Raw genomic sequence first — 14,995 nt, forward strand, 5'->3', positions numbered from 1 at the left:
GGGAAATTAATGAATTTACTCAGATTTATACAGTTGGTTATTTGAAGAGTTAGTCCTTCTGTCTCTTCCACATGGTTCTGAACCTTCTCTTCTGGTCATCCCTTTTCTTGAGCATTTTGTTCACAGATCAGCAAATTCAGGTCTCAGATTAAGTATCAAATCTTTAAAAGGAATCCTGGCCACTTAAAAACAGTGACTTCCCCTCACCCATACTATTTGCTCTTTTATTTTTTTTCCGAATTTGTTATTTTGTTTGTTTATAGCACTTCATGTTTAAAATTAACTTACTTGTTTTCCTCTGGCTCTGGCTCTGCCTTTCAAGCTCCATGTAGGCAGGGGCCTCACCTCCCTTGTTTTCTAGGGCCATATCTCTGTAGCCTAAAACAGTAACACACAGGAAGGATTTAATAAATACTTACGTAATGACTTGTTGAGAATTGCTCACATCTAAAATACCACCTCACCAGAGGCTTTTTCTCACCATCCTGTCCGATGGTAGCCTCAAGGCTGTCACCAAAATTTGCCACATGCTACTACAACTGAACAGCTATTAATAGAAAAATTACTATATATTCATCTCTTGCTGCATATAGTTTGACCATTTTAATTTAACTGAATTAGTGTGAGCAAGTTAATAACTTTCGCTATTATTTATATATGTGCTCTACTGATCAAGTTAGCTAAACAAATTCTGTACTATGTTGAAATATTTTAAATAAAAACTCTCAACTGATGAGAAACAGCTCATCAGACATACTGCTAGTATCAAGATGGACTTTCTTTCATTTTTTACTAAGTGCCTGAAATTGTGAATTTTTTATTGTGATTACTGGAATTCGTAACATTTTAAGGCATGTTGGGCTTTGTTTTGGTATGCAGTTCACTTACAGGTCAGTTTACTCCTCTACAATTTTATTTTTAAGCTTTGTTAGGACACAGAATAGACTACTTTAGTGCTCCTCAATGAAGGCATAAATCTTCTGAGGATTCTACCTAATCTCCCTTTTACTATGAGGACTCTCTGACTCTTGGGAACATGAATAATTTTAGTTTTATGTGAGCTTAGCCAATTGTTCAGCCTATTACTTTCTAGTGGGCCTTTTCCACCCTCAAGAAGTATTGCCATACAGAAGAGCAGATCAATGCACAGGAAAGGAAGCTAGGATTAAGGATATTCCTCTTCAGATCGCCAAGTGCTCTCTCTACAGGTCTCCAAACACTGGCATTCTGCTCCACAGATCCTAACTGCTTTGGCCTCCCTCTATCTGCCCAACTTAGGTCGTTGGGTCCTGTTTGGGTTTTCTCTCCCTTCACTGCAACTTTAAAATGATCTTCAGGCAGTATTCGAGGTAACATTTAGGACTCACATTATAGGTTTTTCTTCTATAGGGGACAGAGTCTAGTGTTGACCCTAGTTCAATGTCTGAAAACTTGTTTCATGTACATTTTTTCTAGTTTTCCGTTTACAAAGAGAAGACAACCTCCCTAACAATAAGCCCTTCATAGCTTGAGGCAGAAGTCTTGGTATAATTTTTGATTTAGTGTTTTGGCCTAAGTGGGGCAATTTCAGAGATTTATTCTTCAGTTTCCCCATTAATGTAGCTATTATATGACAAGCCAAGAAAACAATGTGTGGATTCACTCAAGTATTTTAGACCAGGCGCATTACCACTGATTTGGTTTGCAGACACAGCAGATCCTAATCCCCTTTTATTATGAGGACTCTCTACTCTGACTCTGGGAACATCATCTGGTAGACCTGGTCCAACACTCAACTTATTATGTACCTCCTGTATGACGCATTGTAACAGAAGGCCATGGCAATGCACTATGTCTCTGGATATTAAAGCTAAATTAGACCCATTATTCAATACTCCACAAAATATCACTTTTTTCCTTGTCCCCACTATAGTACCCATGTTAAAAGACATAAGTCTTTCAAGGATGTGGGGAAGAGTTATTACATGCATTTTCCACAGTGATACAAGTCCTCTCTCCTAGGGACTCAAAGTTTCCATCTGATGATGGGTTCTGGAACTGAGAATAGACTCCAGATTAGAAAGTAGGCAAGGTATTGTGACTTTTTTTTACTGCTGCCACTGTTCTCTGTGCTCTGTTTTATTTTATAAATCAAGTCATCTTTGATTTATTTTCATTGCGTAGATTGAGAAATTCCTTTGTTGCTACTCTGTCTTTTCCCTAGGGACACCATGCCCAAGAGCCATCTTGATAGCTCTGTACAAGACAAATCCGCTGGCTGCCATTCTGTCATTGTCACTTATTAAAATAATTTTGTCTGCCTTGTTTCTGGTTAAAGACCACTATATGGAAGTTATTATATAAGGATCCTATATTCACTTTTACCCTTAGGGGATCCAGTTCTTAAACAGCTTCTCTTTGCTTTGGCCTACAAAGAGAAGGCACCATTGAGTTTCTCAGAGGTACTCATATCCTTTCAAAAGCAAATTTCTTCTCACTCTGGAAAACAGATTTCTATGCCATCACACAAAATATAGTTGGTTTGTATGTTTTTAGCCTTCTGAGATATCCTGCTATTTTGCTGAGCTTTTTGTTGTAATTTATCACTGGCTTCCATGGAAGTTCTGGAATTTCTACTTTCATTAGTATAGGCCTTTAATAGTTCCAGGCTTTCAAAAATCAAAACAGCTGTATGTAAACAGATCTCTCTCTTGATTCTACTTCCACCTCTAGATCCCTGACAAAGTTTTAAATCTCATATCCAGAGAGTGCTTCCATAATGATAACCAGCTCCTTTATTAACTTTATGTTAAATTCCACTCTTAATCCAGGGAACTTAATATTATTCTAATGGTTGTGTCAGGTTCCTGCAGCTCCAATGGGGTATCATGCTTTTTATCTGTTAGGTAATGGTGTGAATTGAACTACTGGTTTTATAGCTAGGAAGAGAGATGGGGGCAAACTCTAATAAATATTTGTATTATTTGACAAGGCAGAGGTGGTTATGTTTCTTCAGCAAACGTTAGCCTTCAACTGAAAGGACTGGGTCATTTTTATAGGCCCAGAATGTGCAGGAGGATCTGTGACTCAAGATTCTCAAGTACTTTAATTCAGAGATCCCCGTCCCATATTGCAAGTTTAAAATTCTACACAAACAGTCCTCTGACATTGGCATAGCAGACTTAAATTAACAAAATATTAACATTTTCTTATAACTCTGCTTCTTCCCAATTGTGAGGCTCAATTAACAGCTCTTAGTACTCTATAGTTGAGGTGTGAACTTTTTTATATACTGCTAAAGAGGTCCTCTGGCCGTTACACTTCACCTAAAATGGTGATTGATCACCCTCAGTTATTCATTTCTATTCTCCAATGCATTTATTGTCACCTAACTATCAAATGCCATCCTTCTTATAATTAATACTTTCCTCCATACCTTTCAAAGACCTGATATGCTGCACCCTTCAGAGAATTAACCTCCACTGGTATCCTGTTTTGGTTTACCATCTGATACGCATGAAATTTAACAATGACATTGATAGAGAATTCCAGGAACCATATATATTCACTATACTACCAGTGAGGCAGCTTTCATTGCCAGCTGATGATGGGTGATTTAACTGCACAATTATGTATCAGTGTTAGCTTCCTAGGACCCTGCAGAAAGAAATGCCCTAGGTTTGTGTTCTTAGAAAACAGACTCTGAGATTTGCATGGAGAAGGTTTCATGAGAAGCACTCTCCTTTGAAGTAGAAGCGGTCAGGGAGAGAGGCTGAACTGTGGTGCAGTGTTAAAGTGGCTTCAGTCAGTCCTACAAAGAGTGGTGAAGCTAAAACGGCCTTTTAGAAATGTCCTCCATAGAGCCAAGGGGAACACATTTTATATTGCCTTACTGACCAGATGAAAACACGTGTGAGGTAGCTACCTTCAACACAGAAATCAAGCCTAGGTCATCAATACTCAAAACCTCAGCTACTGGGTTATCAGTGGAGGATCAAGACAGTGCACCATACCAGGCACTATAGGGTTACAAGGTATTCAAAGAATCAACTGCAATAAGTTGTCATATGTCATATGACTATGAAGGAGAATTAGAGTATGTTATAACTGAATATATTTGTCTCTTCAGCCAAATCAGGGGGCCAGGGGATTCTTTCTGAAGAGAGATACCTTTATATTGAAGGCATATAACAAGTGTTTTCTAAGCATGAAGAAAAGATTATATGTTAAAGAGTCAAAGAAATGGCTTAAATATTAATTATATTAGATAATACTCAGGCAAAGAACTCAGCTGCTTTATAGCCATTAATAATAATGCAGTCAACTATGCAAAGAATTGTGTGCCTTTTGAGTTCCAATAATATGCATATAAATATGGGAATAAACTTTCCAATAATTTTAATGTTTCATATATCTAAATTAGTGTTCCCGTAAGAAACAGTCAGTGCAGGTGGGGGGGCTCCATAAATGCTGAAAAGCATTGGTATAGAATGAAACAAATCTTTTGTCAGTGACTTCTGAAAAACAATCCCATTGTTTTGAATCATACCACAAATTTCACCAGAAACCACAACCTTGACTGTTAGGTGAGAATCTGAGTGAGTTTGAGGTATTTGTAATTATAAGTTATTATCAAAAGAATGAAAACATTGGCCATTACTGGGAATCATCAAAAGAATATGACATAGGATTTGAATGAAAATTCCTACAACTTATTGCTTCTTTATAATAAAGTCACTGAATTCTTAGTTAGTATCTTTGGACACTAGATGACATTTTTTACTAACAATACAAATTCATCTCCTTGAAATAACAGCAGCTGATATTTACCTCTTTCTTCACACCCTACCAAAAAATCCTCCTAATTCTTGTCAAGTCATGCTGCCTTGTATTCCTTATTTTTCATCACATTAATGAATATATGGCATACTAGTTTAAGAACCAGGTGCTACAGCAGCAGACAGAGCAGAAGAATAAATGACTTGTAAAGCACTTACAGAAGAATATCTGTATCTACATATATACAAATGGTAAGACACATTGTTAAGTAAATGAACACACAATATAAAGGGGTTTGTCACAGGATATGTTAGGTTTACTTAAATTCTCCTTATATAGTCTGTAATCAATGAAACTAACTTAATGAACAGTGAGAAGTCCAATCTTACAATCAAATATCTTTAATCATTTTCCATATACCATCCTCTCTATCTCCACATTTTCTTAAAAAACGAGTTTCAGTGGTCAAAGAGTAGAGAAAAAGTAAGTGGAAAAAATGCATCTCAATGGGGAATGAGTGTAAATCCATCACTAACACTGAAATAACTAATCCAATGGATCAGTGGCATCGTTGTTATATGTGCAGAACAACATATTTCCCCTGACATCACCTCCTGACTCTATGGAAACAGTCAGCAGGTTATGGTGGCTGTGCTGCCACCAATAAATAAACTATGGAATCAAGATGTTAGGAGTGGTTATCATTATTCATTTTTTCTTACAATGCCACATTTTTCATTATGTTTTAGGTGCACTGCAAGGGTGTATTTCAACTCTAACCTGCACGGCACTGAGCAAAAATAAATGTAGATTTCAGTAAGTGAAGAGCAACATTTCATTGGACAAAACAGCCTTTCAACTTTAATGATAACTGCTTTGACTAAAAACTGGCTTTGTTCCTCTACATTTGCAAGTGTGAAATGCTATATATTACTCTCACAGTTAGGGATACTGGCTTTTAACTCATCCTTCCAAAATATCACCAGATACACAGTAAACACATGTGAATATTGTATTTTCCTGAATGTATAATAACTTAGAATACATAATTAATTACTTGCTTATTTTTAATCCTGTTATACATATGTCCTCAAATGTCAATTACGGACTACAAAGAGCTTCTGAGACTCTTTCAGGGGACTTGCAAGATATAACTACTTTCAAAGTAATTATTATGTCATCTGACTTTCTTCGCTTGTTGACATTTGAAATGATGCAACATTAATGGTGGGTGAAGCTGCTAGTACCTTAACATGCACCTAGGTATTTACTCCAAACTGCTCTAGTAGTCACCATACCTTTCACTGACACACATACACAGTTAAAAATAAGAAAGCTAGTTCCAATTTAAAATATCCTTGTTTAAACAGTATAAATTAATTTTGTCATTTGACCATGTATCTTAGTATTTTCTGTGACAAATGACAGGTGTACTCAAAGCATATAGAAATGTCAGAAATGGTTTCAAGAAAAAAAAATACTTGCAGAACTGAGTGGCCTAAACTAGCCACTTTTTTACACTGAATAGTGTTTTTGCTGAAAGTCACAATATGATTATCTCAGCTTGGCATCTGGCAGATATAATTCTGAAACATTTACAGGTCATTAATATTGAATTCAATTTCATTGATTTGGCTGGATTTATTTCTCTTAGTTGACCATTTGTTTTCTGTTTTTCTTCCTCTTATTAACTGAATGCTTTTTTTTGGTAGTCCATTTGAATTAACCTATTTGGAATATAACTTACAACTCTCTTTTTTTCCTCTCTGCCTCTTCTCTGTCTTTTTCTTTATCTCATCACTCTTTGTATCTGTCTCTGTCTGTCTCTCTCTATATATATTTATACACACATAATATACACATATATACACATAATATATAGAGATGCATACATATATATGGATTACAATTTCAACCTTTTCTATTTTATTCCTCTCCTATCATTTATGCTGTTATTGCAAAATAATACCATGTTATAAATACCACAAGACAATATAATACTTTTTCTACAGAGTCATGTATATTTTAAACATTTAAGAAAAAGAATACAATATTAGAAGTTTGTCCTCAAGATAATTTTGTTAAATTTAGAATATGCAACTGATGTATGTTAGAATTGCATGGTAAAGAATGATTAACTAAGTAGAACACTGAGAAAATACTAAAAAGGACACAATATATGACTGTGGAATTTTTTGTATAAATGGGAAAGTAACTTCACTTTGATAGAAACAGAACTGAAACTTATGTCTAGTTTTAGAAAAGAATATTCTCCCCTAACATACATCAGTGGTTTCTATAGAGTAGGAATCAGTATATATATTTTTGAGATAAACTGAATTGATTCATAAAATAATGTTATAATTTTCCTCGACTGAGAATTTTATATTCTGAAGGTGTCCTTTAAAACAATCATTTAAAAAGTTTATATATAATCTGAAAATAAGATACTATAACCAAAAACTTTTCATACATTAGTGATTAAAACTCAGACAGTTAGAACTGATTCACATGCTTTATGGAAGAGTTAATAAATAACAGATTTGAACCAAAAAATAAAAGGAAAGAAAATGATCACAAGCAAAGAGGTGGCTTGTAATTAAGAAAATGACTGTACATTTTCATCTTACCAATCTACATACTATACTAGTTACCCCGTCTACCTTCAAGTTAGTTCTTCAGGAAGCCAGAAATCAAAGGATTGGGCTTAATAAATTGCCAATGGCTCTCAATTTCATCATTTTCTTGTGTCTTTTGGGTGGGATATTTTAGATCATTTTTGAAATGATGAGGACTAACAGAGAAAGTCGAAAGTTGTAGAGGAATTATTAATATTATAGAAGAGTAAAAGGTTGTGAAATGATTAGATGCAGCAAGAATTGTACTTTGTTGCTCAAGTTGCAAGTCAAATTAAAACAAAACACTAAAATAATGACGGTTATAAATACAATATTAATGCATTCTATTTCCATAGACTTCTTTTTTAAATTCATCTTCTATTTATTGATATAACAAATCACTAGGAACTTAGTGGCTTAAAACAACACAAATTCATCACCTGAGAGCTCTGTTGGTCAGAAATCCAACACCAGTTTCCTTGAGGTAAGATCAAGGTGTCACAGGGAACTATATTCAGTATCTTGTAGTAACCTCAGCAGGTGGATCACAGAGTCATTCTGGTGTCTTGCTAAATATTCTCTTCATTAATTTCCTTTGGCCACTTGTCAGATGGGCCAATAGCAGAACATGGAGGTTAGGAGAAACCATTTCCAGAGACACCAAGTGGAAGTTGGTGAGGGTCTTCCAAAAATTTAACACAGTAGGAAACATATACAAATCTCAAAAAACATCCTCCTAAGTGAAAGAAGGCTGACCTAAAAGGCCACATATTTTATGATTCATTTATAGCAATTTCTTTAGAGATTGGTGGTTGTCTAGGTCAAGGGATGGCAATGAGTATTAATGGCAAATGAGCACAAGGGATATTTTTAGGAGTGATTTTAAAGTTCTAGAACTGGAATGTATTTACGGTTACAAAGTCATGTTTACTAAAAATTATTAGACTGTACGCCCAAAATCTGTGATTTCTGTGTACAAATTAATTATGCCTTAATAAAGTAAGTAAAATATAATTAGGGCCAGATCAAGGTGTAATTTAACTAGCTGTACCTTAAAAACAGTCTTAAATGTCTGAATTATTTTACTATCAAATCATAATCCTCTAAAGTATAGATATTTTCTGTACCCTTTGTTATCCTGGGGCTCAGTTCAATACCTGGTACACTACAGACCATTATAAAAATATAAAGGCATACATCAAAGATATGGCAAGTTCAATTCCAGACCACAACAGTGAATTAAATATTCAAATAAGGCTAGTTTTTTGGTTTCCCAGTGCATATAAAAATTATGTTTATACTACACTGTAGTCTACTAAGTGTGAATAGTGTTATGCTTAAAAATCAATGTACATGCCTTTATTAAAAATACTTTATTGCTAAAAAATGCACACCACCATCTGAACCTTCAGGGTGTTAATCTTTTTGCTGGTGGAAAGTCTTCTCTTGGTGCTGATGGCTGCTGATTGATCAGGATGGTGGCTACTGAAGTTTGGAGCTGTTGTGGCAATTTCTTAAAATAAGACACAATGGAGTTGGCCACACTGATTGACTATTCTTTTCACCTATGATTTCTCTGTAGCATGCAATGCTGTTTGACAGTATTCTACTCTCAGTAAAATTTGTTTCAAAATTGGAGTCAATCCTCTCAAATCCTACTGCTGGCTTATCTTCTATGTTTATATAATATTCTAAATCCTTTGCTGTCATTTTAGCAATCTTCACAGGATCTTCATCAGGAGTAGATTCCATCTCAAGAAAATGCCTCACTTCTAATTCTACTTTTCTTGCTATTTTCCACTAGATCTGCAATTACTTCTGCCACTGAATTCTGAGTCATCCGTGAGAGCTGGAATCAATTTCTTCCAAATTTTTGTAATGTGGATATTTTGATCTCTTCTTATGAATCAAAAATGTCCTTAAAGAGATCCAGAATGGTGACTCGTTTCCAGAACATTTTCAATTGACTTTACCCAGATCTATAAAAGGAATCACTATCTATGGCAGCTCATTACACCTTTATGAAATTTATTTCTTAAAGAATACATTGGAAGTTAAAATTACTCCTTGATCTATGGGCTGGAGAATGGATGTAGTGATAGCAGGCATAAAAACAACATTAATCTCATTGTACATCTCCATTAGAGCTCTTGGGTGACTAAGATGCATTGTCAGTGAGCAGTAATATTTTGAAAGGAATCTTTTTTTTAGAGCAGTAGGTTTTGACAGTGGGCTTCAAATAGTAAACCATGTTGTAAACAGACGTGCAGACTTTGTTGTTCTATTTCTAGGGCACAGGCGAGAAGATTTAGGATAATTCTTAAGGGTGCTAAAATTTTTCAAAAAATATTTTTATGAAAATATTCAGAAATATCCCTGTAATTATTTTTGTGAAATACAGCATATTATAGTTTAATGGAGTTAAATAAATAATTCTAAGTAGCCAATTAGACACTGGTATAAGTAAAATAAATGTGAATAGATGATAAAATTAATGTAGACATGCTTTTCATTCATTACTATGTTATCTTACTCCAGTCATTGTTCCAGATTTTATAACTGACCATAGCCACACAGCTAAAAGCACATATATTCATGAAATCCATAATTTTCTTCTGAAACTTATGAAAAGTAACAATATCTATAAAAATATATTTATATATTACTTTTATATATTGTTACATAAATTATACATTAGACTTAATTATACACTTAACACACATAACATGTTTCATATTATATATTATATTATAAAATATTTTTAAAACATAATTTTAAAGCCAAAGTTTTCTAAAAATGTAAAATAGGTTGCAATTAATTTTTATAGAAGAAACATAGATAAAACTTTACTTTAAATTTTTTATCCAAATGTGTTACTTGAGAATTCCATCTCATCTGCAATGCCAATGCACTTAATAGGACTAAATGGAATATCAATAATATCAGGGATTATGTCTGTTTTATTTACAGTTTTATTTATTTTAAATGGTTCCTGGTACATTATAGGCTCTCAATAAATTTTCTAAAGTGAATGAGTAAATAGTTCCACGTGCATTAAATGTATTTAATCTATGTGCTTAAGTACAACAGACTTTTCTGATTAATCAGTCCAGAAACAAACTACCATTTTATATTTTGTATGTATATATGTCTTATATGGCATGTAGCAGATGTTACTTCAGTACTCCAAAAATTAGATGTAGTTAGGATTTGTGTCACATGATCTTGTGAATATGTATATTTCCACATACATGTTAGGAATATTACAATTATTTAATAAAATAAAACAACATTTTCCAGTTTTACAGTTACATATCTGCATTTTATTATTTTTTTCTATTCTTAATTAAAATGTTGTCCCCAGTAAAAGCTTTTTATATTCAGCTGCTTTCATTAAGCTTATTTTGTTACTTCAGTGCATTTAGTCCCTTCAGTAAATTCAACCTGCATTTCTGTAGTCATGAAGGTCAATATTTATACTATTCCAAAATGCTAACTTCTCCAAGTACACAGACTATGCTTTCTATCCTGGAAGGTGACAGTTTGCTTTGCTACTTTATTAAATCTACTGTCAAAAATAGAAAGGAGGAGATGACCCTGAGGAATAAAATCTGAGAATATTTTGTTATCTTTATTGACACTGAAAATTTTATGCATTTTTCTGACAAGAAATATTCACTATTTTTTAGTGATACACCATAAATTAGCTGATGGTTAGGAGTTCAAATCCTTGAACATTTATGATCATTTTCTCTCACTAACTTGCAACTAGAGAACTTGGCAGTGGGGGCAATTTTGTGAAATCCTGCCACACATATGGAAAATTATTATTGCTACTACCTTCTTTGTACATACTTTGTAATATTTTTTAACTATGCCAGGAACTTTAAATACTAAAATGTAATAAAAAACATAGAAGTGGCCAATGTTATAAATATTTATATGTAAGTATAGTAAAGCTATACTTTTCTTTTTACCATTAATCCAAAAGCAATGCTAATTTTTAGAGAAGTAGAAATACAGTGGAATTAAAGGAAATTTTACCTGTTACCCTGATATTGACTTGAATTTTTAAAATCAAAGCCCTTTCCAACATTTTATATAATAATTTGTATTACATAGGTAAAACAAGGGTTGGCTCTTTATATAGCTAATTCTCAAAGAGCTTTTATAGCTTATACATTTTCTTAGGTGGCAGCAATGACAACTGCCCTCGGGCCTCTACTGTTGCCCTTCATTAACCCCAAGAAATGGGGTGATGTAGCTGTGTAGCCAGGGCCAGAAATGGGCAAAGCTTTCCTGTAATATAGGAAAAGTTTGGGGCTTTGTGGACCAGGTTATCTGTTGCAGTTACTCCACTCCACTGTTAAACTGTGAAAGCAGCCACAGACAATATGTAAATGAATGGGTATGGCTGTGTTCCAGTAGAGCTTTACAGAAACAGACTGCAGACTGAATTTGGCCAAGGGCTTTAATTTGCTACTGACAAGTGCCAGTATTGGTATCCTTTTTTTGTTTCTTTTTTTGTTGGTTTTGGCTTTGTTAAAATATTTTCCATATTCTGTAAATTTCAGGTGTGCAATATGTTCATTTGATACATTTATATATGGTGACCTGATTGCCTCTGTAGCTATAATTAGCACCTCTATCACTTATGGAATGATCCTTCCTTTTCAGTGGTTGGAATCTTTAAGTTCTGTCTCTTAACAAATCTGATTATATTTTTTACACCCACATTCACAGATTCATCAGGTACTGAAGCTATAATATAGTTAAAAATTAACATCATAAAGAATCAGAAATCTTTCTGAGTAATATTTTGTACTTTATCCTGTAAATAAGAAAATGCTAATCATGAGACATATATCTGGTGTCTAACAAAAATATTAAAAGTAACTATAAATATATTGTTTTGCTTTATTAATTTTATACCTCATTTTTTTCTTTATTGGTTTGTTTCTTTGTTTTGGCACAATAATTTTATTGTATGCTGAATTTTGTATTTGTTCCTTAACTAACATACATAAAATTACTTTCAAAATATTATATTACTGAATTAGGCATTTTATTAATAATCTTTAACAATGATACACTAAATATTGAATCATGCTTAGGACAGTATATCAAGATAGCAGAAATCCAGCCCAGCTCATTTGAAATCAAAGGGCATATAATCTCACTATCACTTACTTATCATCAACAAACCAAATATTCTGAGAAATTTTCTGTAGGATAAATGACAGCTCTATTTGACTGATGAAAAAACAGTAGTGAAGAAAACTTCCTCCAAAGCACTAGCATAAAATGATTTATCAGATGGTAGGTTTAATATGGAATATTCAGAGATAAGATTATAGATTTAAGCTTTGTTAGGTAACATTTGGTATATTTGGGCCGTGTGAAAAAATCACATGCTATCACCTAAACTTCTGATCACAAGCAGTAATGATAATTTATCACTGTTGTAGTAAGGCAGTGTATGTGGATTTAATGGTTAGAAAATGACCATAGGAGTAGGAAAAACTGGCAACTCTCAGAAGTGTAGTGTCTCCCAAATCCCACAACAAGATACTAAATCACAATAGCCAACCCAACAGTACATTCAGAACCTTTAGCAGGATCACCAAATGTTTGAGAATTCTGCTACTAAATGTCAGTGCAAACTCAAGAATCAACAGGGCGTGAAGACAGATAAGAGACTCTACAAATAGTAGAACTTATAGTTTCACTGAAACAATTAATAGACAATTTTAAAAGATTGTTAAATATGTCTGCTCTGTTGAGTGAGACAGCATTTAGAATTGTAACAAGAAGAGATAACAAAGCAAGACCAAGGCCTAAATTGCAATAGAGCAAACTAAAATCCTTAGCCAAGAAATTCTTCTAAAATATTCCAGAGAGATATCAAACACAGCAAGCAGAAAATGAAACACAAATTCATGGAATATAAACCTAAATATTTCGATATCTAATAGTAAATACAAAGGGAGAAAACAGACAAATAGACGAGAGAACTATCTGAACAAATAATGTAAGAAAGTTCTCAAATCTTAAGGATCCACTAAGAATTAGAAGTACAGGATTAAAACTCAAAAACAAAAATTAAACAAATTAAAAGTAAAATGAGAAAAAAGGAAAATAAAACAAAGAAAATAAATATTTCAGTGAAATTTCTGCACATCAAATTTGATGAAAATGTTCAAAAGGGATAACAGATAAAACAGTTGCCTATAGAGGAATAAAAATCAGATCAACAGTGTATTTCTCATCAGCTACATTGATAACGGTAAGAGATTAACTCTATACCAATTACTGAGAGAAAAATAAATTCAAATTAAAATACAATATTAAAATAATATTTAGTATCTATGAAGACATTATAAGCTTCTGAGGAGAAGTAGATTATATCCAGTTACTCTCTGAAAGCACAACTAAAGAATCTAATTTGAATTTAAAAACTGTTTAGAAAGTCACCTCTGTTTACAGACAAAACAGAGTATCAGGTACTGGATTTATCCTCCTACCTAGGATAATAGCAACAACCCAGAAATGTGACACAGCAATCCTGAGACACTTTACATTGGCAACAAAGGATTATTAATCATTGTAAGATGGGAAAATAAGTAAAAGGAAGCCCTGCGATTTCACCAGCTCATTGTCTTGATGCAGATTCCAGCCCATGTTGCAGGTAGGGGAAGGCCAAGACAGAGAACCCACCTTTGCTAGGGAGATGGAGCTGAGTGTCTGGTAGTACAAGGCAGCGAGAGTTCACAGACTGAAATAACAGAGGGGAGAGCTTCACAAAGTACCTCAGCTAAGTACTAATCAGAGAGTGTTATGTGAGGAAATTACTCAAAACAAGGGAAGATCTCCAGTAAAAAAGTTAGTGTTTGTTACCAGTACCCAGACTGGAAAAACTCCTAATTCATGAGGGATTTGATAGATTGCCTCAGTAAAATCTCACCTCATTTGTGGAGCATAATTACAACTACCCTTAGACTTGGCTGTGTTCTGGGCATAACAAGCAAGTCACATAGGTGAGTTCTAAAGGGATCAAAGGTACAGTTGACCCCTGAACAACACGGGTTTGAATTGTGCAAGTCCACTTATACATGGATTTTTTTCAATAAATATAAATAAATATAGTACTGCACAATTTATAACTGATTGAATCTAAGGATGTGGAACCTTGCATACAGAAGGCTGACTATAAAGTTACATGCGGATTTTTGACCAAGCAGGGGTCAGTGCCCCTACCCCTATGTTGTTCAAGGGTCAAGTGTAGCTTCATAAAGAAGAAAAGCTTAAGAACAGTTGTAGCTATACCAAAATATCTAGAACCCAACAAGGTAAACTCTCAATTTATGGCATTCAATCCAATAGTGTCAGATATCCAAAGAAGCAGAAAAACACAACTTAAAATGAGGAGAATTTTCTATCAATTGAAACAGACTCAAATAGTGCCAATATTCAGAATTAGCAGAAAAGAACAGTAACATAGTTCTTTAATTGGTATTCTATATGTAAAATATTAGAGACAGAATATATTTTTAAAAAGAGACACAGCAAACTGCTAGAAAAAAAATTACTATTTCTGAGATGAAAAAATATCCTGTATG

General features: G+C 33.7%; 1 long non-coding RNA gene across 1 annotated transcript in view; it reads right to left on the reverse strand.

Annotated features, from left to right (window-relative positions):
* Nucleotides 1-290: 290 nt before the first annotated feature.
* Nucleotides 291-14,995, reverse strand: part of LOC140696658 (uncharacterized) — a 69,115-nt gene continuing 54,410 nt past the window's right edge. The window contains exon 3 of the long non-coding RNA XR_012073168.1: nt 291-378. This is a non-coding gene — a long non-coding RNA (uncharacterized lncRNA). The remainder of the gene's footprint in view (nt 379-14,995) is intronic.

Source organism: Vicugna pacos, chromosome 5 (genome assembly GCF_048564905.1).
Source record: "Vicugna pacos chromosome 5, VicPac4, whole genome shotgun sequence".
Classification (NCBI taxonomy): domain Eukaryota; kingdom Metazoa; phylum Chordata; class Mammalia; order Artiodactyla; family Camelidae; genus Vicugna; species Vicugna pacos.